This window comes from Astatotilapia calliptera, chromosome 11 (genome assembly GCF_964374335.1).
Source record: "Astatotilapia calliptera chromosome 11, fAstCal68.1, whole genome shotgun sequence".
NCBI classification, from domain to species: Eukaryota; Metazoa; Chordata; class Actinopteri; order Cichliformes; family Cichlidae; genus Astatotilapia; species Astatotilapia calliptera.
The window spans coordinates 18,891,762-18,917,892 of record NC_137432.1 but is presented as its reverse complement, the minus strand read 5'-3'; the positions used below and the strand labels follow the sequence as shown (position 1 = coordinate 18,917,892).

Here is a 26,131-nt window from a genome sequence, read left to right as displayed (position 1 = left end):
AAACATGAAGGTAATTTTCCTGGCCTGGGATTTTATAAAAATATTCTGCAATACATCATAAACGAAAGAAAACCATTAATCAACTTATGAACATTACCTCTGAAGTTACAGCAGTTTTATTAGAGACACAGCTAAGCGTTTTGCATTTTGTATAATTTTAAAAAGTTTAAATTTGTTCAGAAGTCTGTTGAACGGCAGAAATTAGGTTTTCTTTTCGGAAGTAAGTAAAAGGAAAAAAAAAACATCGGCCAACAGCGCTGTAAATAACTGTAGTCTTGTGCGTAACAAGCAAGCGAATAATGCAGAAAACAGATTTCGGGGATAGACGGGAAACTGTTCTTGAAGTACACTGAGAAAGAGAGAGAGAGAGCTGTGCATGAAGTGTGGTTTTATTGTGGTGGAAGCAAAACAGCAAAAGTCAGAGGGAATTCATGACGATGTTTATGTGAAGCTTAGTTTGGATCTTCTTTTGCTGCTGGTTCAGTCAATATTGTTTGGAGAGAGATAAAACTAACAGCTTTAGAATCAGCACATAAAGGGCGTAAACACAAAGCGCGGACCCGCCGAAACATCAGAATCAGCGAGCTGTCGGCTTTCAGGCCTGACTGTGTCCGTGCCGTCGGGTGAGAAAGGCGACATCTCACTGATTCTGATCCGCGGGTCCGCGCTTTGTGTTTACGTCTTTGTGCAGAAGCCGTGTACCTGCTCTTATTTACTGTTTTAAATGTTTGGTGGTTGTCAAAATTTTGTGACATTTCACCTGAGATTCTGGAATTTTGGGCAAAATACATTTATATTAAAAAATCGATTCAGGATTTTAATGAATCGATATCACGTTATCCAAGCCAGAATCGATTTTAATTGATGAATCGATTATTAAACCCACCCCTAGATGTAACCCTTTTCCCTGGGGTGGAGGCAAGCAAACCGCCACCTTATCTTCAGTAGCTGGAAGGCCCTGCATCCCAGACCCCAATCTGACCGCCATCACCTCCTCCCAGCCCCCCAGCCCCCCAGCCCCGACGATTAACAGAGAATGGGGGTGAGAGAAGACCCCAAACTTCCCTCCGACCGCTCATATGTAGTGTTGCTGCGTGCTGTTCTAAAGTGAATTTAAAACACAGGAGGCCCCCAAGGCCCTGTATGTATGTGTTATGAGTGTATGAATATGAGTATGAGAAGACGATTTTTAACATTTCCCCTTTTGGAGAACAGTTATTAATGTCTGGCATATTTAGGTATATAGAACCAGATATTTTTTGATAAACAAGATAACAACATAGACCACAAGTTCCCAAAAAGATAGCCATCAAAGGTAATGAAAATAGAGGGTCTACATGATTTTGAGCATCCAACAGCTCTCTGTCATATACTGGGTTGCCTGTGTCGAGCGAGTGGGCGTTGCGGCTTTACGCCACCATGACTTGCTTTGTGGCAGGGCTGTCTATGTCCAGTTCTTCTCTTAGCTGCCACACCCGTTGTTGTGCTGTTATAACCCATGCTGGATACACGTTCAATGAAGCAGCATCATAAGAAAGCTACCGAGTGGTCATTCTACATGGTGTCAGAAGCGACCCGGACCATCGCCGGAATAACGCCATAAGGGAGAAAACAACAGAATGGCTAAGTTTAATCCCCCGACAAGCTTCCCCTTCAATAAGCCGACGGAATGGCCGGACTGGAAACAGCGTTTCGAGCGCTACAGGATCGCAACGAAACTCCATAAAGACGAAGGACAAGTACAGGTGAGCTGCCTAATATATACGCGATGGGAAATGAAGCAGAGAACATTAAGAGAGCGCTTACATCAGCACCTGTTCTTGCCTTCTATGACGTCAACAGACTCACAGCCGTATCTGCCGACGCCAGTAGCTACGGGCTTGGGGCTGTGCTGCTTCAGCTTCATGGCGCAGAGTGGAAACCTGTTGCCTACTGCTCTAGACGCCTCACGGAGGCTGAAACACGCTACGCACAAATCGAAAAGGAGTGTTTGGCAAGTGTTTGGGCCTGTGAGAAGTTTGATAAGTATCTATGTGGCTTAGATCGCTTCAGGCTTGAGTCCGACCATAGACCTTTGGTGCCCCTGGTCAATAGCCGGGACCTTGACAATGTTCCATTGAGGTGTCAACGCCTCCTGATGAGGCTCATGAGGTACAAGCCGGAGGCCGTCTATGTCTCTGGCAAAACGCTTGTCATCGCCGATACGTTGTCACGGAGTCCACAGACTCGGGCTGAGGATGACACTAGCACTCACAGTGAAGTGGACTGCTACATAGCCACCGTGTTACAGGGCAATCCAGCGTCCCCAAGCCGAATGGAAAGCATTAAAGCAGCCACTACAACGGATGTTGAACTACAGACTGTCATCACATACATACGCAGGGGTTGGCCTGCATACGGAGCTAGTGTGCCATTGAACATTAAAGCGTACATGAAAGTGAAAAACGAGCTATCAGAGGCTGACGGCCTGGTTATACGAGGCTGCAGAATTGTCATTCCAAAGTGACAGAGAACAGCCATTCTACACAAACTACATGAAGGGCACCAAGGCCTCACCAAGTGCAGAGATAGGGATAATTCATCTGTGTGGTGGCTGGGGCTCTCCACTGAGCTAAAGAATGCAGTGCTGCAGTGCCATACATGTCTGGCACAGAGGCCAACACAGAGAAGGGAGCCGCTCATCTCCACACCTTTGCCAGATCGTCCATGGCAAAGGATAGCCCTGGATCTCTGTGAACACAACCGGAATACTTACCTTGTTGTGTCGGACTACTACTCACGTTTTCTGGAAATACTGCACCTACCATCCACGACCAGTGGCCAAGTTGTTCAGAAGCTGAAGTCGACCTTTGCTAGGTTTGGGATCCCTGACGAGGTGGTGAGTGACAATGGCCCTCAGTTCTCCAGCTCTGAGTTCTAGGCCTTCGCGAGAGAGATGGATTTCACCCACATAACGTCTAGTCCCCACCACCCACAGGGAAATGGTCACGTGGAGAGGGCAGTACAGACTGCAAAGCAAATCCTCCGGCACAATGACCCACTGATAGCACTAATGTGCTTTAGGTCTACTCCCTGTACCACTACAGGCTTCAGCCCAGCGGAACTTATTATGGGGAGGAAGATCAGGACAACCCTGCCTACCTTGGAGAAGAATCTTCAACCTAAATGGCCCAACAAAAGAGAGGTTAAACGAAGGGATGCTGGTCAGAAGGCCAAGCAGGCGTTCTACTACGACCACCGCCATGCCCCTACCTCCACTCCATCCAGGGGATGCTGTCCTAACTAAGCTGGACCAGGAGAAGGCTTGGGCAACACCAGCCATCATCTCCAAGGAGAGCGTCACTCCGAGGTCCGATCTCGTTGCCACACCCCAAGGTGCAGTGCTGCGATGGAACCGCCGCCATCTCCGCCTCGAACCATCTCCACAGGCTATGCCACAACCCCTTCCAACACCTACTGTGGACACTGAGGAGCTGCCATCTCAGTGCGCTGGTGCGTCCACTCCAGAGACCCCACCTTTGGCCCCTAGTCTGGCCACAACGCTTGCACCCACTCACGCCGACGTACCGGATCAGTTATGCACGAGGTGCGGCCGGGTACGCAAGCCAGTCAAGAGGCTGGATCTGTAGACACTGGGGTAATGGGAGAGAAGGAAGGACTGGGGAGTGGGAATGTTGTATTGTTGGTGTTTTGCACTTATGTTTTGAGCTGCAACCAATACTGCTGTTACCTGGTTGAGTTAATTACCTTAAAGGTTTACCATGTTTAATAAGTCCTGTTTTGTGGATACTGCCCTTCAGGCCGACAGTAAGCCAATTGTGCCCGGTCCTTAAGAGAACCGCCCAGAGGCTACTATAGTGTCACATGTTATCATTGTGTCGTTGCTGTTCTATTTGGGGTTTGTTATTGGAAATAACAGGAAAAGGGGGGGAGATGTCATATACTGGGTTGCCTGTGTCGAGCGGGTGGGCGTTGCTGCTTTACGCCACCATGACATGCTTTGTGGCAGGGCTGTCTATGTCCAGTTCTTCTCTTAGCTGCCACACCCGTTGTTGTGCTGTTATAACCCATGCTGGATACACGTTCAATAAAGCAGCATCATAAGAAAGCTACCGAGTGGTCATTCTACACTCTCCAAATTGAAAAAATATTAACTTCAATTTTAAAAGCCTGCTGCAAGTGCAAAAAAGAATGACATATGCTGGAGACATAAGAACTAAAGATGGCTCCAGTTCAGTTCATGCAGTTTATGTAACATCATCAGGGAAATGTCTGTTTTTAATAATTCATTTCTTAATTTAGGTTATAACATCTTCATCAGTTTTTAGTTCCTGATTCTGTCTTCTCAGAAATTTAGCACAATAAAAGTTACAGTTTAATTCGATGACTTTTTTTCTGCTTGCCTGTGAAGCCTCTAGAACAGAATTGGGTTGGTAGCAATTACCCTTTGGAAAATTCTGGGATAAGTGACCGGTGACCCTGAATCACCACGTAGTTCTGCTGAAATAAGCTTTTCACTATTTTTTTCTAATAGTGTGTCTTTCATCCTGGTTCTCTCTGTGTTCGCTTCTATTTTCTGTCACCCCAACAAGTCATTGCAGATGACTGCCCCCTCCAAAAGCCTGGTTCTGCTGGAGGTTTCATTTGGTTAAAAGTGTTTTCAAATTCAAATTTTTATTTGTCACATACACAGTCATACACAGTACGATATGCAGTGAAATGCTTACACAACTGCTCGTGACCTAAAGAAAAATGAAAAGGCTATGAATAAGATAGGAATAAATATGAAAGGGTAAATTTAACTAGGAAGGAATAAAATAAATAAAAATATATAAATTAAAGTTGAAAATAAAATAACTGTACAACAAAATACACAATACACAGTATAGAAGTATATAAGAATGTATGAAGAAATATAAATATATATACACACAATAACAGCAGCTGTACAAGTATTAAATGGAAATGAAGAATATAATGTCCATGTTGTGCAATCAACATTTGTAAGTGTCTTGTGCAGTGCAAATATACTTAAAGTGATTTAAGTGATGAAGTGAAAACAATGTCCAGAATGTCCAGTGTGTGTGTAAGAACTATATGTGTGGGTCAGTACTGTGTGGTGGTGTGATTGTGATTGAGAGACCGTATCGCCTGCGGGAAGAAGCTCCTCCTCAGTCTCTCTGTGTTGGTCTTCAGGGAGCGGAATCGCTTTCCTGACCTCAACAGAGAGAACAGTCTGTTGTTGGGATGGCTGAGGTCCTTCACGATCTTCCTGGCCTTGGTCCAGCACCGCCTGCTGTAGATTGAGTGCAGGTCAGGGAGCTCTGAGCGGATGGTGCGCTCAGCTGACCGCACAACCCTCTGTAGAGCTCGTCTGTCCTGCATGGTGCTGTTCCCGAACCAGGTTAAGATGTTTCCCGTCAGGATGCTCTCTATGGTGCACGAGTAAAAGTTCCTGAGCACCTTGGAGGGCAGTTGGAAGTCTCTCAAGCGTCTGAGGTGGTAGAGACGCTGACGGGCCTTTTTCACCACGGTGTTGATGTGACAGGACCATGACAGGTCCTGCGTGATGTGAACTCCGAGGTATTTGAAGCTGTCCACTCTCTCCACTGGGCACTCGTGGGGGTCTGGTAGTTCCTCTCCTGCTTAGTGCTGAAGTCCACTATCAGCTCCTTTGTCTTACTGACGTTTAGAAGGAGGTTGTTCCTCTGGCACCAGTTCTCCAGATTCCTAATCTCCTTCAGGTAGGCCGTCTCGTTGTTATCAGAGATCAGGCCCACCACGACGGTGTCGTCAGCAAACTTGATGATGGTGGTGGAGCTGGTAGTGGCCACGCAGTCATATGTGTACAGAGAGTACAGCAGGGGGCTCAGAACACACCCCTGGGGGGCTCCAGTGCTGAGAGTGGTGGAGGCTGAGACATGTCCGCCCATCCTTACTGCCTGTGGTCTGCCAGTTAGGAAGTTGGAGATCCACTGACACATAGATGAGCTGAGTCCCAGATGCTCCAGCTTGGTGGTGAGTGTGGAAGGAATTATGGTATTAAATGCAGAGCTGTAGTCTATGAAGAGCATTTTAACATAATTCCCCCTTCTAGTGTCCAAGTGAGTAAGTGATGTGTGGAGGAGATGAGAGATGGCATCGTCTGTGGAACGATTTGGACGGTAAGCGAACTGTAGTGGGTCCAGTGTGTCTGGTAGTGAAGAAATGATGAAGTCTCTGACCAGGCGTTCAAAACACTTCATCACTACTGAGGTGAGGGCTACAGGGCGATAGTCATTGAGAGAAGCAGGGTGGGGTTTCTTCGGGACAGGAACAATGATGGACTCTTTGAAGCATGTGGGGATCACCGACTGAGATAAAGAGATGTTGAATATCTCAGTGAACACAGGAGCTAGCTGGTATGCGCAGTCTCTTAGGATACGACCTGGGATGCCGTCTGGTCCTGCTGCTTTCCTGGTGTTCACTCTTTTGAAGGCTCTCCTTACTTCATGCTCGGAGATGACGAGCACGTTTCCGGTGCTGGCAGTATCTTCCTGTCTACAGCCGTTAGCGCCGCTAGCACTAGCATTGTTGAAGTCCTTAGCTGCAGCCTCGAAGCGAGCATAGAAAGTGTTCAGCTCGTCTGCCAGAGTCACGGCCGCGTTCGTCATACCGGTCGTTGGTGCTTTATAATCCGTTATTGTTCTTAGTCCCCGCCACAGGCTCCTAGAGTCACTCTGTTGGAGTTGTGACTGTAGTTTCCTCCCGTAGCGCTGCTTCGCCTCTTTCACCGCCCTCCGCACGTTATATGACGCGGCTTTGTACGGGTCCATGTCCCCCGTCGTGAGTCCCGTGTTGTAGGCAGCGGTGCGGGATCTCAGAGCGTCGCGGATGGTTTTATCCACCCACGGCTTCTGGTTGGGAAACGTTGTGATAGTCTTTGTCTCCACGGTATCATCCGCTAGTTTCCCGATGAATCCCACAACCGCTTCCGTAAACACGTTGACATCATCATCGGAGCTGTTTCTGAACATTTTCCTTACCACTGAAACAGATCAGATTCATGATAGTCTATACAACTGTCTATTTGTTCCAGTCTATACAACACATGAGGGACAGTTTGGCTGTGTTTGTCCCATATCTACTTCACATTGCACATACTTTACTGCTATTGGATCTAGAATAGAATGTAGACCCAGGAACATGGATGAATTTCAAGATGGCTGCTGAGATGAAAAGTTCAAAATAAGATTTAAAGACCTGATTTAAAGATTTAAAGCACTGATGTGCCCATCAGTGCACAGCTGGCAGCTGTGGCTACAACTGTAGCTTGCTTCCACCAGTGTGTGAATGTGACAGTGAATGAATAGTGGACTTGTGAAGCGCTTTGGGTGCCTAGAAAAGCGCTATATAAATGCAATCCATTACGTGGCATGTCTCATTCCTTGGGGAAGACCATTCAGTTTCATCACTTTTTGACATCTATATTTCTCACCTTGCAGACTTGCAGTCACTCTCATCCTTGTCTTTAAACTGACTGTATGACTTCGGTTAAACAATACTGCTATAGCTCACCTGGTTGAGCAGGTGACCTGTTGTGAGCTACAAATTGATGACCTCTGTTCTATCTAATACAGACAAAAAGGTTTCCATGAACTCCTCCTATTTCGAATCTTTGTCTATACTAAAATCACTGAGATTATCTGAGTAGAGAATCTTTTTTGCTATCTTAAAGAAAATAAGGAGCAGCACATGCAAAGCTATTTATTTGTTGGGCCTCAACCCTGATTTTCACCAAGAATAGAAGGTAGAAAGGAGGAAAATATAGAATACCTCCTGCAAAACAGAGGGTAAACTGTGCAGGCAGGTATAGCTGCTTGTAATCTAACAGTGTAGAAACCTTTTGAGGGAAAGCAGGAGCAACAGAGAAAACACATACACATGTACAAGCAAATACCCACCTCTGTCATCCCACACACACAAACATCAGGCCACACAGGACGAGGATAGACTGAAGGGCCACAGCACTTCCCCGCTTTTACAGACAGGAGAGTACAGCAGACCTGAACAATGTTTGTATATTATTACTGCATCTGTTCTAAACATAAAATGAGCCAAAGGCAAGGAATTTGAGCTTGAAATAACAATAAATTGCATAATTTTCCTTTTGGTAAACACTTAAAATGAGTGACTTGTAATGATGTTGTCCTATTACAGTGCCAAGCTAAAATTCAGTGAGCTCTTTAGAACAAGCCACTCTTTCCCAAATACTTTTAAGATCCCATGGCAATGTGTTTAATTTTATGCACCTGTGGCAAACGGACTGAAAACACAACACATTTTCCATATGGTATATGTTTAAAGCAGCTGCATTGCATATTTTATCAACTCTGTCACATGTGTTTTTTTAATCCTGTGTCTGTACTAATATTTGTTGGTTACCAAATCATGAACGAACTGCTTTTCTGTGTAAACTGTCTTAACTGTGTCCTATTTAGAGTCCAACATATCACTTCCCATCAAGATGAATTCTGCAAATATAGAAACGAAAAAAGATACTGAGAAAAGCTAAATGACATTGAGAAAAAAGAAGTGAAAATGTTACAAACACAACTAATGGCTAATCACCAGGGGAATGTCCGAGGTTAAATTTACTTAATTTTGTCTGTCTCTAGTAAAACCTTATCTTGATGCATGCTCAATCATCCAGGTAAATCCCAAAAGGTTGATTCTGTTCATCTGGACTTAGCGTTTTCAGTGGGAGAAACGTTTTCGTCACTCATCAAAGTGACTTCTTCAGTCTCAGCTGACTGCAGGTTTCTCCAAATTTATAAACAGTACATTTGCACAATGACTGAAACTAGACCTGAAACAATCGCACAAGTCCTGCTGATTGGCTGAGGAAGAATAAAGTAGTCATGGCAAACCAATCACATGACCAATTTACAGTTTTTCCCAATTGTTTACACACAATTACTTATATTTCAGACACATGACTACAACATGTAACTGATGCACCAACTCCCTGAACCAATTTTGCTAAACTACAAGCACAATTCCTTCTTTACTATGGAGGACCACAAGAGCCACGTGCATCTAAATAAAGAATTCTGTGTTGAAATAATGAATTGTAGAATAAATTCTTCATTTGTAAATTCATTTTCGAATTCCAATTTAATAAACTTCATTTCAAAACCCTTTTTCCAATTGCACTTTAATAAACTGCATTTCAAAATCCATTTCCCTTTCCTGTTCGCTCAGGGATTACAGTTTTTACCGAATGCCTAAACACTAACTGTGAATCCTGTAGCACAATTTCTAAAACTAGTCAGATGTATAGCAAAACCATTCACTGAGTGTGCAAAACTAAAAGCACAAAAACTGCTTTGCACTCAGTTTGCAATTTTGTAACACACACTTTGCAAGACTGTAGGCACAATTCACTGCACAACACTCAATTTCCAAATTTCCAACACACTCCTAGCAAAAGTATACACATGTATGGCTATCATTAACACTAATTTGCCAACTGTCTGGCACACTTTCACATGTGAAAACTTTCTTAGATAATTCGTTCACTTTGCAATCAGCCTAAGCACTATAATACAGGTAAGCTGTGTGTGCGGAGTACAATGGTGGGAGCAGAAAGAGTGAGAAGTAGAGGAGGCCGAGGAAGAGGACGTGGAGGTGAAGAAGTAGGATGAAGAGGACAACAAGGACAAGGAGGAGCAAGAGGAAGACGAGGAGGGGGCAGAGGAAGCATGTTCACTGCAGACCACGTAACCCATATAGTCATTATGGCGATTGCAAATAATCCTATACTTGGAAATAAACACTTGTGTTTGTTTTGATGTTTTGACTAAACACCAGTACTTGAAGTTTGGATCCCTCCATGCTTATGGATCTATGACAGAAGTATGTGCTCAAACTGACATAGCCTACCTTGTGCACAGGGAAGGCAAACGCCAGATGTGTTTTGTATTCATACCATCGGTGTGCAGTTGGCGCATTGTGTGCTTAGTAGATGATGGCTTGTGTGTACTGTTTGATACGGAAACACCATTTTTACGAAGGTGTGAGGGGTTAATCTAGCTGTGTTCGCTTTTGCAAGAGAACTAAAATGTTTGGATAATTGGGTGACAGGTTTTGTTATTTGTGTGTAGAGTTTTGCTAAATTAGCCAATAGTTACATAACATGTGCTTAAGCAATCAGAAAAAACTGTAACTTTTGGATTAGCTGTTGGATTAACAACTTCATTTTAAAAATCTTGCGGCTATTCAAATTAGCCACACCGTGGGATGTAAGGAGCTCTCTGATTGGTTGGACAGACACAGACTGTCTGCCTGGATTTTTTAGCTCATAGCTTCGCCCTGCTATGAAGCATGTGTGCTTGTACAAAGGCCGTTCAACCTCGGGATTTACATTCGGCTCGATACATATATGTGAAGAATGAAGGGACCCTGCAGCGAAATGGAGAGCGCAACCTCTGAGTGCCTGTTTACGCAGTTTGACCACCTGTTGAAGGTAAGGTGCTAACATGGCTAACGCTAGCATCACCGCTTGTAGCCCCGTTATTTTAAGGTCATCTTAGCTTATGAAAATTTTACGTCGCAGCTGTACGAGCTAGCTACGTGTATTGTAAGCTGTTGTGCTCTTCACAATAGTGATGGGATTTCCGGATCTTTTTGGAGAACCGGCTCTTTCGGCTTGGCTCACTAAAAAGAGCCGGCTCTTTCGACTCCCAACCGGCTCTTCAGGTTGTTTTGTTGCTTTAATTAATTTATTATTAACAGTAATATAAAATTATGCACAAAAAGAATTACTAATGTAAAAAAAAAAACTGGTTTTATTTATATATGTTTATATATAAATATATGTGGTGGCCCCTAGAGACAAAGCACATACAAACTCCAAAAAGCACGTACAAACTCCAAAACACATTTCTAGCACATTTCTAACTGAACTTCCAAAACAGAGCTACCTAGATCACTTAAATAACACAATTGAAAGCATATGTGTATTGTTTGTGTATTTATACACAAGCACTCATATATATTCAAATAATTTTAAAAAAAAGTTAATTTACCTTTTACTACCACACACCAAATCAGGTCGTTGGTACTTCCTGGCTTGTGTAGCCACTAGGTAACAAAAGCTCAACACTCCGCCTAGCATCCTGGAGCACTTCTGTTGTCTTTTGTACGTGCTTCGGAGTTTGTACGTGCTTCTGAGTTTGTACGTGCTATGGAGTTTGTACGTGTTTTGGAGTTTGTATGTGCTTCGGGGTTTGTACGTGCTTTGGAGTTTTTAAGTGTTTTGGAGTTTTTACATGTTTTGGCGTTTGTACATGCTTTGTCTCTAGGGGCCACCGCAAATATACTTTTATTTATTCACTCCACATAAAATTTAATAAATAAATCATAAAATACAAAAATCACCTATTCACATTTCAACTTTTAACTATTTAAATTTTCAGCTTTCCTTTTAAACAAATTTCAATTGAATCGCTACCCTCTCCGTGAATCGCTACCTTATCGTGGTGGAGGGGTTTGTGTGTCCCTGGGATCCCAGGGACTATGTTGTGCTGGAAGGTGCTCCACCTGGAGACTGTTGTCCTGCTGGGAGACTTCAATGCTCACGTGGGTAACGACAGCGAGACCTGGAGGGGCGTGATTGGGAGGAATGGCCTCCCTGATCTGAACCCGAGCGGTGTTTTGTTATTGGACTTCTGTGCAAATCACAGTTTGGCCATAACGAACACCTTGTTTGAACATAAGAGTGTCCATAAGTGCACGTGGCACTAGGCCGTAGGTCGATGATCGATTTTGTAATCGTATCACCAGACCTGCGACCATATGTTCTGGACACTCGGGTAAAGAGAGGGGCTGAGCTGTCAACTGATCACCACCTGGCGGTGAGTTGGATCAGGTGGCGGGGGAGGACGCTGGACAGACCCGGTGCGCTTAAACGTGTAGTGAGGGTGTGCTGGGAACGTCTAGCAGAGGCCCCAGTCCGCGAGATCTTCAACGCACACCTCCGGCAGAGCTTCAATAGCATTCCGAGGGAGACTGTGGACATTGAGTTCGAATGGACCATGTTCAGCGTCTCCATTGCCGAAGCTGCTGCATTGAGCTGCGGCCGCAAGGTGGTTGGTGCCTGCCGTGGTGGTAATCCCCGAACCAAATGGTGGACACCAGAGGTGAAGGGAGCCACCAGGCTGAAGAAGGAGTCCTATCGGGCTTGGTTAGCCTGTGGGACTCCGGAGGCAGCCGACAGGTATCTGAAGGAAATTGCCTTCCCGGGTTTCCTCCGTGGCGTGAGCGATAAGCAGAGTTCTGTCCTTTCCTTCTAAGATTCCTAATTATTTAAAGTAACACTCAGGTATGCCATTCAGCGTGTTAGTACGAGCTCGGGAGCAGCTTGGGAGAACAAGAAAACAGAGACTGCTTTAGGTTGCCTTCCCAATCGACTCAAAGGTTTATTTGATACACAGCAGTTTATATAGATGAAAAAAAGGTTCGTGTGTCAGCTTTCCCAGTTCAAACCGGTACAGACCAAATAAGGAAACGTCTTCCTGCCTTCTGAGCAAAGAAGTATCCTGTGTGTAGTTTATCAGTTCAGCTACAATTTATGATCATCCCAGCAAAATACACTCCTAGACATAAAATACAGAGTTCTTTCATTAGTGAATTCTGAAACGAACCACCTAGCCTTCAACGAGCCTTTTCCAGGAGATAAAGAAAAGGGAGGATGGGAGTAAAGAAGTGGTCTCATCTCTGTGGTGTTTTCGACCTTGAGGTACCAGCTTGTGAGTCTCACATTAATTCTTGGGTCACAGAGAAAGAGAAAAACAACTAGTAGATTGGCCTTATTGAGTAACAGTTTTCCTGTATAAAACAATATCCTGTAAATGCTACCGTGGTATCAAAATATCATAACAGTTCTCCCCTTTTATCATGTAATGATAACATAGTATAAAGACAGAATGTAATAACATAATATAAAGATAAATCATAAACGTGAAACAAATCATAAATGTGAAACAAATCATAAATGTAACTAGTCCTTCGAGTGAGCTTAATATCAAAATCTTAAAAAGAAGAAAAGAAAAAGAAGAAAACGTCATTCTCTTCTTTGACAATCGAGTAATTCACAATCTAATGCTCAATACATACATCAGGATCATCATTGATGACATCTGACACATAATCTGGGTCAATTTGTGCCAATTGCAAATACATTGAAGTAGCTGTACCAGTAGCTATACGGGTTATCATTGAACGTACACAGGGTACCACACAACAGACAATAATCATCAAAAACATGCTGCAACGGTTACAAAGGCTACAATTAGTTCCTTCCATCTTCCAAACGTGTCCTGTAGCCACTTATGTAGCCACTGACCGTGACCTGTATTGGCAATTAGTTCTATCTGCAATGCTTCAAGTTTATTCATAGCTTGTGTGAATGAACCGTTAGGAGCGGTATTATTGGGAATGAAAGTACAGCATACATCAACGGTTACTAAACCACAGGTACCGGTCCAATTAACAGGTAAAGCTAATCTAAGGGTATTATTGCACAACCAATAAGCACGTGGGATTGGTCTGGTCAGGCGCGTGACCATGTGTGATTTAACTAACTCCCCCCAGTCAGTATCATTTAAGACACCGTCTGGGGGAACAATGATCGATTCTCTGCTCGAACTTGAACTGTGTGTGTGTTCCTCCAGATATGATACAACTTCAGCCACAGAGACAGCTAGCCATGTCTCATTACAGCGTGCACCTGGGGAGTCAGAGAAGAATGTATAGTTATCCTTTGTATAATCTATGTGTGTGTCTGGGCCAGTTAACTTTAGTCTGCGCAGACATATCATACTAGTATTAAAATGGAGAGGGATCTGTCCTAAGGGCAGTGAGGGCTTTAACCTATTCTTAGGGCGTTTCATTGGGGCGCAGGTCCCTGCGGTGTCATTAGATAACTTCAATAATTCGCCTAATGGAGTCTCAGGGTTAGTTGGTGTGTGTGTGTGTGTCTAAGTAAGCAGTCGAGAGGGCTCAGAGTCAACTGTAAAGTGTCTTTAAGGAGAGCATTATCTCCACCGATTTTCTCTAGTCCCTCAGTGAGGGGGAAACCGGATATGGGGTATCCTACTATTACCTGTTCTGGATTAGCCTTTGAACAGACATAACAGTTACTGTTTCCTAAATCACGAGCGGCTGTTCTGGCATTTTCATACCAGGCGTTAGCTCCTGCTCTATGGGGTGCATAAAATGGTTTATTAGTGGCGTCTATGTTGCTATTTACTGATTTTAGGGAGCGTGAGGAGTGCATTAAGTAAGTGTCTTGCAAAATGGAGCATGAGGTATAGTCAGCAAAATATGACCTGCAGAAATGTGAACATGGTTGCAGTTTACAATACAAAATAGCAAAGAGAAATCCTAAGGTTAATGCGATAGATATGATAAATAACCTAAATATATAAGAAAGTATATAAGAAAAACAGTTCTTCAGTTGTCTCCTGGCCTGGTCCCAGGTTCGAGAGACACAGAATAAGCGTCGTATGATGACAATGGGCATTTCATTTTCTCCATTATCAGGATGAAATGAGTCTGGCTTTATCAGGTTAGACATCATGTGGTACTTTTGGCTTTCTGTTCCTGCTGGATGTTTGAGTACCTCGTTGTTGTTCAGGTGAAGCATCAAAGAGCTCTCTGAGTCTTGGCTCTTTCAGGCGTTGTGTGTTAATCAGTGATTGTGTGTGTGTGTACATTGGATCCGGGCGCTGGCTCGCCTGAGATGTCGTCTACCCGTGTGTTTATTTGCTCTAGTTCCGGGCGCTGGCTCGCCGGAGATGTCGTCTGCTTGATCCGACGCCTGAGATGGTCCGATTGGGCTGGTCTTAACCCTGCTGGCATGAATCCACTGAGGTTGTCCGTCTGTGAGGATGCTGGTTCTTCGTCACTGCCAGTAAAGCCTGGGGGCTGGAACACGCGGCCTCCCAGAGTGTCCTTGGTTTTAGTGGCTTCTCCAACATGCATCTCCTTGTCTCCACTGGTGGAACTGTGGAGGGGAAAGGCTGAGAGAGACAAACTTTCTGATAGTTATTATTCAGTTTTTCTACCAGGTTGTGAACATCAGTGGACAATGCAATATACATCACCTTCTACTAGCGGTGCCCCTCTGGAAGCTGACCATGGTGTTGGAAATAGTCTTATTTCAAATGGAAATAATTTGGTTACTGCAGATTGAGTCATTCTAATCTCACACAGGACTTGAGTAAGTAATTTGACCCAGGTCATTAAAGTTTTAGCACACTTTTGAATTACTTCTAATGTGAATGAAGATCCTCTATCACTGTTAATCTGGTGAGGTATTCCGAATCTGGGTATTATTTCATTGCTCAACTTTTGACAGACTACTTCTGCAGTTTCTTTTGAGGTTGGATAAGCTTCTACCCATTTACTAAATTGATCCACTATTACCAGTAAGTACTTGATGCTTCCTTGCGCTGGCATATGTGTAAAATCAATTTGTAATGTATGAAATGGAAAATCTGGTTGTGGTAAATGCTGATGTTTCGCTTTTGATTTTCCTACATTAGTTCGTGCACATGTTAGGCAGGTTGCTAATATGCTTTTTACTGCATGTGATGTTTTCTCAATTACAAATCTTGATTTTATTGCCCCTATTACCCCTCTTTGTCCGACATGACTCACACAGTGAAAATGTCGGGCAAGGACTGGCATCAGGGAATATGGGAGGGCAATCAAACCCTTAAGATTTTGTATAAGCCATCTCTGTCATCTAAGGTACAGTCATTATTCTCCCAATAGGTGTAATCACATGCAGAGGCTTGCTCTTGTATGAATTTTAAATCAACATTTGTTTCTAAATAGTCTGGGAGTGTAACAAGTGGCAGCTGTAGGGGCACAGACAATACTTCCTGCGGAGGTGGGAGCTGGGATGCAGCTGCAGCCTTGGCTGTCACGTCTGCTAAGGCATTACCTGTTGCTTCGTCTGTGTCAGCTGTACTGTGTCCTTTCGTTTTTACAACTGCAACGGCCGATGGTAGCTGTATAGCCTGAAAAAGTCTTTGAACAAAATCACAATTTAGCAATTTATTTTCCATCAGCAGATCTAAATCCTCTCTGTCTCCACAATGTGCCAAAGTCATGCACAACGCCAAATGCATAGCGGCTGTCTGTGTAAATCGTCACATGCTTATCCAAATGTAGCTCACAGGCGCGTATTAAAGCCATGAGCTCTGCTTTTTGTGCTGAGTGAAATGGTAATGAGTGAGCCTCTAGTATGATGTCAGGCACTGTTACCACTGAATAGCCACAAAGAAATGAGTTGTCACTCGGCCTTGAACAGGACCCGTCCACATAAACCGTGGCTGAGTCTGGGATAGGTGTTTGCTCTAAATCTGGACGTGGTGCTGTGGATTCCTGTATACGTGTCATGCAGTCATGATCGTCAAGCCTGTCTGAGCCATCCTGTCGGTCACAAGAACACAGCATAGGATCAATAAATGTGCTGGCGAATCAGGTGTGCTGCTCGCTTTTATAGTGAGATTTGCATATGTTGTGTAGTTATGTTTGCTAGAATGGTCATGACCTGGTGATTGGTGTGTAGAATAGTGTCATGTGAGAGTGTGAGCTTCTCGCAGTCCCTTATCATGATAGAGCAAGCTGCTACTGCCCTCAGGCAGGCCGGCATTCCTGAACAACCACAGGCAGCACCTTTGAGTGGCGGAGGTCAGCACTCCCTGTAATGCATTGAAAGAGGCAGTCATTTCTGTGGACCACAGTATTCGAGGAGGCTTGTCTTTTTTACAACAGTCACGCAGAATGTGGTCATGAAAAGAACAGTCTGGTATCCACTGTCTGCAATAGTTCACCATGCTCAGGAAGGACAACATTTCCTTCTGTGTAGTGGGCCGAGGGACAGAGGTCACAGCTTTGACCCTGTCTGCAGTCATGGAACGTTTTCCGTGAGACAGTGTGAATCCCAAATATTGAACAGAAGTCTGACAGTACTGCATTTTCTTTGCAGATGCTTTGTGGCCAGTCTTTTGGAGGTGCTGGAGAAGCATGTGTGTAGCAGTTTGACATAGTTTTTCACTTTCAGCACAGAGGAGGAGGTCATCCACATGTGGATCAGGGTGCAGCCCTGGAGGAGTGAAGCACCATTGAGAAAGCAGCAGAGCTGTCTATCATGCCTTGGGGCAAACGAGTCCAAGTGTACTGCTTATTTCTATGTGTGAATGCAAATAACGGCTGTGTGTCACAGGTACTGAGAAAAAGGAGCGGAGCATAAATCCACCACGGTAAAATGTGTATGCAATGCATGTCAATATGCTGTGAACATCTGAAACGAGAGGTGGCAGAGGAATGTTGACTGCATTAATTTGCCTTAAGTCTTGTATGAAACGCCATACGCCAGGTTTGTTAGGCTTTGGCACAGGATTGACAGGAGTGTGGGCTTTATTGCTCCTGTAGTCAATAAATCTCCTATCATGACATCTAGGGCTGCGGCTTTTTCCGTGGAAATGGGATGCTGCTTGACATATACTGCTTGTTGTGTTTTAATAGGTGTACGTGATAAAGTGTACAGTCAATAAATCCTATATCATTCTCACTTTTAGACCACAATGTCATATTCTGGTATTCAGCTGGCAATGTAACTGCAGAAATAGTACAGTGGATAGGGTAGGTTAGATCTATGTGACGACATGGTGTAGTTATGTCATAAACTATGTCTGAGTTATGTGACAAAATCACTGTTTGACCTTCACTTGTGTGAGCAGTTATCATGTTGTTGAACAGTGTGAGAGAAACAAAAGTGTGGCTCCCAGTCATGGGATTACCTGTTAGTGGCGTCTGTACACGTTTTTTTTTTTTTTTTTTTGGCACAGTGTGTGACATAGAGTACCGGACAAAAAGGATGTTGAGTTCATTCTCTGCTGAGGGTCCAGCTGACACAGAGGATGTTCCTTCTCCATCATGTCGGTACATAGGGCAGAGAAAACATAAGCTGTTATCAGTGTCAGCAAACATTTCACCCTTTATGTTAAATGAAATACACAAATTCATTTTTGCCTTGGGTGTCTGCGGCTGCTGGAAAACTGAGCTGAATTTGCACCTCTAGCTTGTCCAACAGTGCATAAAGCGTTTTATGAATACTAGGATAGATTCATCAGGCTTCTGTTTACACATAGTTACTGCATTTAAGTCAATTTTGTCTCTGGACATTGTGAGCAGGAATTTCTTTAGATTCTTAAAGAAATCGGCGACTTTGTCATTATTTACCCACAAAAACTCTGCAGTTGTGGATGCTTTATCATGCTTTGGGTCTGTTTGTTTACTACCGCGAGTGTTGGCGTGAGGACCTTTGTCATTCCGGCTTTGTTTTTCCTTTTTTCCTTTTAGATAAGTCTTTATTAAAGTTCGGGTAACAGGTATTTCTTTAGCTACCTCTAAACCTCTAGCTACGATATCGTGGCGTTTCATGTGGGTGTCTATTGTGGACACTGCCTGATGCAAAAGTTTTTTTTCATAGTCGTCTAAATTGTTTTTCATAAGTTCCTCACATTCTTCTTTCAAACGTTTTTCTCTCTTTTTATGTTCTGCTAATTCTTCCTTGCGGCGTATATATTGTTTTTCCTGATCCTGTTTAAAGAGATGGCTAAGATCCGTTGCATGTGATTCAGGTTTTTTGTCGCTTTCTTTTGAGCTGGTTGGATCAGAATGCTGACATTGTTTGCGTGCAGCTGCTGCAGCAACTATTAATTCGGTCTCATCTTCGTAAGGCGGCGGGGCTGTAGGCTGAACATGCAAGACTAGCTTTTCCTGCGGTAGGTTTATGTTCTTTGCTAGAGCCTGCACTAGTTTTATTTGATGTTAAAGCATCTACACCTGGTTCCGGTCCCTTTTTCCATAGCGGTAACATTTGATGCATCACGTCGCGGCATTCTATCATATATTTTCTACAGGACTTTTTAAGCAGACTACTTTTCTTATCACAAATGATATTCAACATTTCTACTGACCTGTTTTCTGGCGATAATCGTTCGGGATAGGGCTCCGGAAAGAGATTAGAAGGCATTGTACTTACAGTCCATAAGTTGTAAACAAAGTCAGTCACATAAGCACTTCCGCATGTTCTGGATACGTGATCATGGACGTCTTCACCGATTCGCGGACGTAGGTTACACGTAACCGGAAATGGGAGTTGTACTGAGCCGTTATTTGAGACTTTATTTTGTATTTTATTAATTTTTGGTTTTACAGGTACTTTAGATTTTTTTATCGGACCTGTCTGTGGTCTTTGAATTATTCTGACCCATGTTCAGTGATTTCCAGAGGGGTTTACACGCTAGGAGGATTTAGGTTAGTATTTTCGCTGCGGCACAGCTGAGGTCACTTTAAATTTATTGCTAGCAATTTTTGTTTGTGTGAGCAACTCTCACTTAGCGAGCAACTCCTCGCAAAACAACAGGCAACTCCCTGTGTCTTTCTGCTTTTAATTTACTGCTTTTAACCCTTGAGACCCGTGTTTTTTTTTTGTTTTTGTTTTTGTTTTTTTTGTTTTTTTAAAAGAAAAATTAAACAATTAATTATTATTATTATTATTTTTTTTTTTTTACGTATAAATGTGTTGTGTCTTTCCACTTGATTATAACTGATTTATTTATAACATTTTATATAAAAGAAAAACGAGAAGCACATTAATTCATAGTAATTTAACATAAAATTGTTTGATAGTGTTAATTTGGAAAGCCACAACTCTAGCGGGTCCACCAACACCACACAAGGGTTAATTTACTTTATTCGGGGACTGAGGAAGTCAGTCAGTGTATCTCTCTGGATCACTAAGTGAAACTTCGTCAGCATATCCCGTTTTTTTTATGGATCGATCACTGAGAGAGGTATAATAGGTCTTTATATAAATATGAAAGACGCATATTTACCTTCTGTCAGCAATCCCACTTCTGACACCAAAATTGAAGGAAATTGCCTTCCCGGGTTTCCTCCGTGGCGTGAGCGATAAGCAGAGTTCTGTCCTTTCCTTCTAAGATTCCTAATTATTTAAAGTAACACTCAGGTATGCCATTCAGCGTGTTAGTACGAGCTCGGGAGCAGCTTGGGAGAACAAGAAAACAGAGACTGCTTTAGGTTGCCTTCCCAATCGACTCAAAGGTTTATTTGATACACAGCAGTTTATATAGATGAAAAAAAGGTTCGTGTGTCAGCTTTCCCAGTTCAAACCGGTACAGACCAAATAAGGAAACGTCTTCCTGCCTTCTGAGCAAAGAAGTATCCTGTGTGTAGTTTATCAGTTCAGCTACAATTTATGATCATCCCAGCAAAATACACTCCTAGACATAAAATACAGAGTTCTTTCATTAGTGAATTCTGAAACGAACCACCTAGCCTTCAACGAGCCTTTTCCAGGAGATAAAGAAAAGGGAGGATGGGAGTAAAGAAGTGGTCTCATCTCTGTGGTGTTTTCGACCTTGAGGTACCAGCTTGTGAGTCTCACATTAATTCTTGGGTCACAGAGAAAGAGAAAAACAACTAGTAGATTGGCCTTATTGAGTAACAGTTTTCCTGTATAAAACAATATCCTGTAAATGCTACCGTGGTATCAAAATATCATAACAGTATCGATAGCCCAAGCGGAATGCGGCTCGGGCAGTGGCTGAAGCAAAAACTCGGGTGTGGGAGGAGTTCGGAGAGGCCATGGAAAAAGACTTTCGGACTGCCTCGAAGAGATTCTGGCAAACCGTCAGGCGTCTCAGGAGGGGAAAGCGGTACTCTACCTGCACTGTGTATAGTGCTGGCAGAGTGCTGTTGACGTCGACTGAGAAAATTGTCAGGCGTTGGAAGGAATACTTCGAGGACCTCCTTAATCACACTGACACGTCTTCCGAAGAGGAAGCAGAGTCTGGGGATGAGGGGAATGACCCGCCAATTTCCGGGGGCGAGGTCACTGAGGCAGTTAAACAACTCCTTGGTGGCAGAGCCCCTGGTGTTGATGAGGTCCGCCCCGAGTTCCTGAAGGCTCTGGACGTTGCAGGGCTGTCCTGGTTGACACGCCTCTACAATGTTGCGTGGAGATCAGGGGCAGTACCCCTGGACTGGCAGACCGAGGTGGTGGTCCCCATCTTTAAGAAGGGAGACAGGAGGGTGTGTTCCAACTACAGGGGTATCACACTCCTCAGCCTCCCTGGGAAAGTCTATGCCAGGGTGCTGGAAAGGAGAGTTCGTCCGCTAGTCGAACCTCGGATACAGGAGGAACAATGCGGTTTTCGTCCTGGTCGCGGAACACTGGACCAGCTCTTTATCCTCTCAAGGATACTTGAGGGTGCATGGGAGTTTGCCCAACCAGTCTACATGTATTTTGTGGACTTGGAGAAGGCATTCGACCGTGTCCCTCGGGGTGTCCTGTGGGAGGTGTTGCAGGAGTATGGGGTGTCTGGCCCATTGCTACGGGCCATTCGATCCCTATACAACCGTTGCAAGAGCTTGGTTCGCATTGCCGGCAATAAGTCAGACTCGTTCCCGGTGGGTGATGGGCTCCGCCAGGGCTGCCCTTTGTCTCCGGTTCTGTTCATAATTTTTATGGACAGGATTTCTAGGCGCAGCCAAGTGGTGGAGGGCTTTCACTTTGGTGGCCTCAGAATCTCATCTCTGATTTTTGCGGATGATGTGGTTCTGTTGGCTTCATCGGGTGAGGGCCTCCAGCTCGCACTGGAGCGGTTCGCAGCCAAGTGTGAAGCAGCGGGAATGAGGATCAGCACCTCCAAATCTGAGGCCATGGTTTTCAGCTGGAAAAGGGTGGAGTGCCCACTCCGGGTCGGGGATGAGTTCCTGCCCCAAGTGGAGGAGTTCACTGCAGTAATGCGGACGCTGCACCGGTCCGTCGTGGTGAAGAGGGAGCTGAGTGTAAAAGCGAAGCTCTCAATTCACCGGTCGATCTACGTCCCTACCCTCACCTATGGCCACGAGCTGTGGGTAGTGACCGAAAGAACGAGATCGCGGATACAAGCGGCGGAAATGAGCTTCCTCCGAAGGGTGGCTGGCCTCTCCCTTAGAGATAGGGTGAGAAGTTCGGCCATCCGGGAGGGGCTCAGAGTAGAGCAGCTGCGGCTCCACATCGAAAGGAACCAGCTGAGGTGGTTCGGGCATCTGACAAGGATGCCTCCTGGGCGCCTCCTGGGTGAGGTGTTCCAGGCATGCCCCACCGGGAGGAGGCCTCAGGGCAGACCCAGGACACGCTGGAGAGATTATATCTCTCGGTTGGCCTGGGAACGCCTTGGTGTTCCCCCGGATAAGCTGGAGGAGGTGGCTGGGGAGAGGGAGGTCTGGGCCTCTCTGCTTAGGCTGCTGCCCCCGCGACCCGGCCTCGGGTGGATGGATGGATGGACAACACAAAACACTGCAAACCACAACACTATTAAATATAAATTAAAATATGAAAACAAAAAGAAGATGCACATTCTCTGTTTTATGGGCCTGCTTGAATGAACTTTCTGAATTCTTTAAACTGACACATCACGACTTCACAAATAAAGCTGGAAGCAGCTCAGACTATTAGAACCAGCACTGAGGCCTGTTACATTTATACAGTGTTAGAGCAATGGCTGCAACCTACAGCCTTTAAACTAGCGATTACAATGCTGACAGCAAACTCGTCAGTCCAGATGTTACCACATAACTTTGTGATACTTAGAGTTAAAACAACTGAGACAGGCTGATTAAAATAACAGCTGTCAGTTCTCTCATTCCTTATATCAAGACTGGAGATCGCACTACTGATTTCAGTTCATTTAATATGTGAGTGAACAGATTCATTCTCAATTGGACATAAATGATGATCAAAGGTTGTATATATGAATTCATCAAATCCCAGCCTCTAACACAGTGCGCTGCATCTTAGCTTTGAATGTCCAGTATATTCTAATCAGTGCGATTTAAGCATTCACTGAACCTACAGTATTTACACCTGTGTGGCAAATGTGTGGTAAAGATACAGTTAATGTAATGCAATTATTAATACAATATACATCATGAAAAACAAAAGCTGAAATTGATTCAGTTTAGTACTTTTCTCTGTATGCTCTGTGATTTTAAAGGCCTTAAATTCTGTGATATATACTGTAAATGATTTTCACAGAGGTCCTAAAGTAGTTAAATCACTGCCGATTGTCTGTTTGTTTATATTTTCACATGTTTTTGTGTCTGTAGGGCTGTTTGATGATGATTTAGACTCCTCTGGGAGATGAGGACAGGTCAACATTTACATACTATGATGTCAAAAAACTACCTGTTCTCTTCTCTAAATCTTCGGATTATGGTGGACACGGTGAATCTACTGATGTTTAGTTGTACCCTTAGTCCGGCCTCCTTCATTGTCATACCATGGACAACAACACGGTCAATCCCAGTAGCTCTGATTTCATCTGACATTACTGTTCTTTTTCCTCGCTTACCACCTCGACCACCTTGACCTGCTTGACCTCCTCTCACGCGAACTCCTCTTCTTGGATTTTTATCCATTGTAGTGCCTCACATACCAGTGCTCTGACTTATATGTACCCTCACATCATTAGCCGCAAGTGTGATAAATTTTGAGTTGTTGTGTTCAACTGGTGACACCTGAGCTTTAATTGTGTTTGACTTTTGCCACCTGTGCTCACCATTATGCAACACAGGTGCATCACAATGACAATGTGTTGACAAGATGTGTCTAAACAGGTGAAAAGTGCTTGTGGTTTTTCCAAAAGAGTGACTGATTCAATAAGTGGGTTCAGGCAACTGAGACTACTGACTAAGAAATCCGAGCTTTATAAAAGGGCAACAGGTGAGTTCTTCTGTTTTTGGCGCAATGGATGCCAACATAGAAACAGAGGCAGAGCCAGAGGAGTGAGGGTAAGAGGAGGAGGACGACGAAGACCAAGTAATGATGAGATTGCTCTGATGAGATCAAGGCCACTTTGGTTGACCGTGTGGTCAACCATAGTCTAACAATGAGGGAGGCTGGGCAAAGAGTACAGCTAAATTTGAGCAGGTACACGGTAGCATCCATCATCCGAAATGAGAATAGGTAAGAAATCTCACTGTACTCAAGAAGTACATTACTATAGCACAATATTGCCTGTGGACTGTTCTGTACACTTTGAAAATGCTGTCAAGTATGTTTCACGTATTTGGAAAATGTATTCCTACTTTGTATTCCTACATAGTAGGTCCATTCACAGTTTTTTACAGTACTATTTGTATTGCAGAGCTGAAAGCTTACCAACACAAGGTGGTCGGGAACATCTGTCTGCTGAACAGGAGACTGAAATCATAAAAATGATTAATTATAAATGGTTCTAGAAAATAATGCCAAAAACAGTACAGCAAATACAAAGAAAAATAACAGAAGACAACATATTTCAAAATATTGTTAGGGTCAGTTTATCAACACAGGACCATTCCTTGAACAGAAATAATCTGAGGATGAACCAGCTCTACGGGGTGCCATTTGAATACAATTCAGAAAGAGTCAAAGAATTGCAATACAACTATGTGCAAGTAAGTCCCATACGATCCCACAATTGATGCATACTCTCAAGACTATAAATTACAGTATTGTACAGTAATCATACTCTGATTATGCTTCACAATAGTGACCACTCCAAGTCTATATTATGTATCATGTGTGTTTCAGAGTCGGTAACTGGTTCATTGTCCACCCACGCTTTTTAGTTGTTTATCTCCCTCCATATTCTACATTCTTCTGTTGTTTGTACATAGTATACCATAGTACACCATATGCAACTTTGTGTTGGTTGGGATGAACACTGTGTACATTGCATTTTTGGGAAAAATACAGTGTATATATATTTGGTACCATGTATGTGTGTTTTGTATACACATGCACTTATGTAGACCTATGTACTGTCTGTAATAAGTGTAACACTGAAAAAAAAGGCTTACAGTAAGTTATTTTGATGACTGGAGAAGAAGTGGTCATAGTGTTTTACATTAAGCACATCAGTGTTCAACTGTTTCTTATAAATGTCTATTCATGTGATGGTTTGTGTGTCTCATTTGAAAACAAAATGCCATTTTGACAAGAAATTACATTGTTTTGAATGTAGAGTTTCATCTTGCAGAAGAATTGCAGGGTTTTATCCATTGTGTGTGTGTTTTTTTTATTTGTGTGTAGAGTTCTGAAATATGAGGCATGCTTTCAGAAAATGTGTGCAAACAATTGGGAAAAACTGCAAGATGAAATAGAAACAAGATGCTGTCAACCCAAGACAACCATGATTCTCCATTTTCGTGTTAAAAGTGTGGCCTTCAAATATATATATACCAGTTTTAAATTGTGGTGATAGGCCATGTAAAACCAGAGTCATGATAAAAAAAATATACTCAATGCTTTTTCCTGAATACTATCGTTCACAGTCTAACGACAGTGCTTGCAAACACTCTGCTTGTGAACAAAAGGAAAAGAGAAGAAAAGAAAAAAAAACACCCCTTTCCTATTGGTGGAAAAATGTACCACGTCGACCAATCAACAAATTATGTGGCAACATGGAATTTGGTTGCTTAGGAAGAGGGGGAGGTTTTAGGAGTGATGGCAGTGAGAGAATGAAAGAGAGGCCTTTGAGATGTGAGAGATTTGTGATGTTTAGTGTGCTTGCAGTGTGTATCTACTGTGTAGTGTAGTCAATAGTTTTGTTTTGTGTGTCAGAACAATGAGGTGACTGGTCAATGTCACAGTTCCTGCCAAAAAGCTACTACAGGCAGACTGTAGTGTAAACGCTGTCTCCCGGTGAAAAAAAACAGGAGGAGTGATACACCTCCTGCTGTCAGGCGTGCAGGTATCAGGCTTGTGATGTTCTCCTCTGTCTTATAGTGGACAGAAATTATTTTTTGGAGTTGCACACATAATTTGTGTGGCTAAGTACTTTTTCAAAGTAACTTGCCTAACACTGATGGTGACAGGAAGTGTGCTTAAATAGTGGAATTTATGATTTATGAGGAGCAGGTGATTTAACCAGCTGATCATTGAATATGTGAATGTGAATATCAGGCAAACATATGGAGACGCTGGGGAGGAGCACCTGTATGAAGAAACGTT

At 43.6% G+C, this 26,131-nt stretch overlaps 1 long non-coding RNA gene across 1 annotated transcript in view; it reads right to left on the bottom strand.

Moving 5' to 3' along the window:
* Positions 1–12,430: 12,430 nt before the first annotated feature.
* Positions 12,431–26,131, bottom strand: part of LOC145431794 (uncharacterized) — a 132,753-nt gene continuing 119,052 nt past the window's right edge. The window contains exon 2 of the long non-coding RNA XR_013912095.1: positions 12,431–15,065. This is a non-coding gene — a long non-coding RNA (uncharacterized LOC145431794). The remainder of the gene's footprint in view (positions 15,066–26,131) is intronic.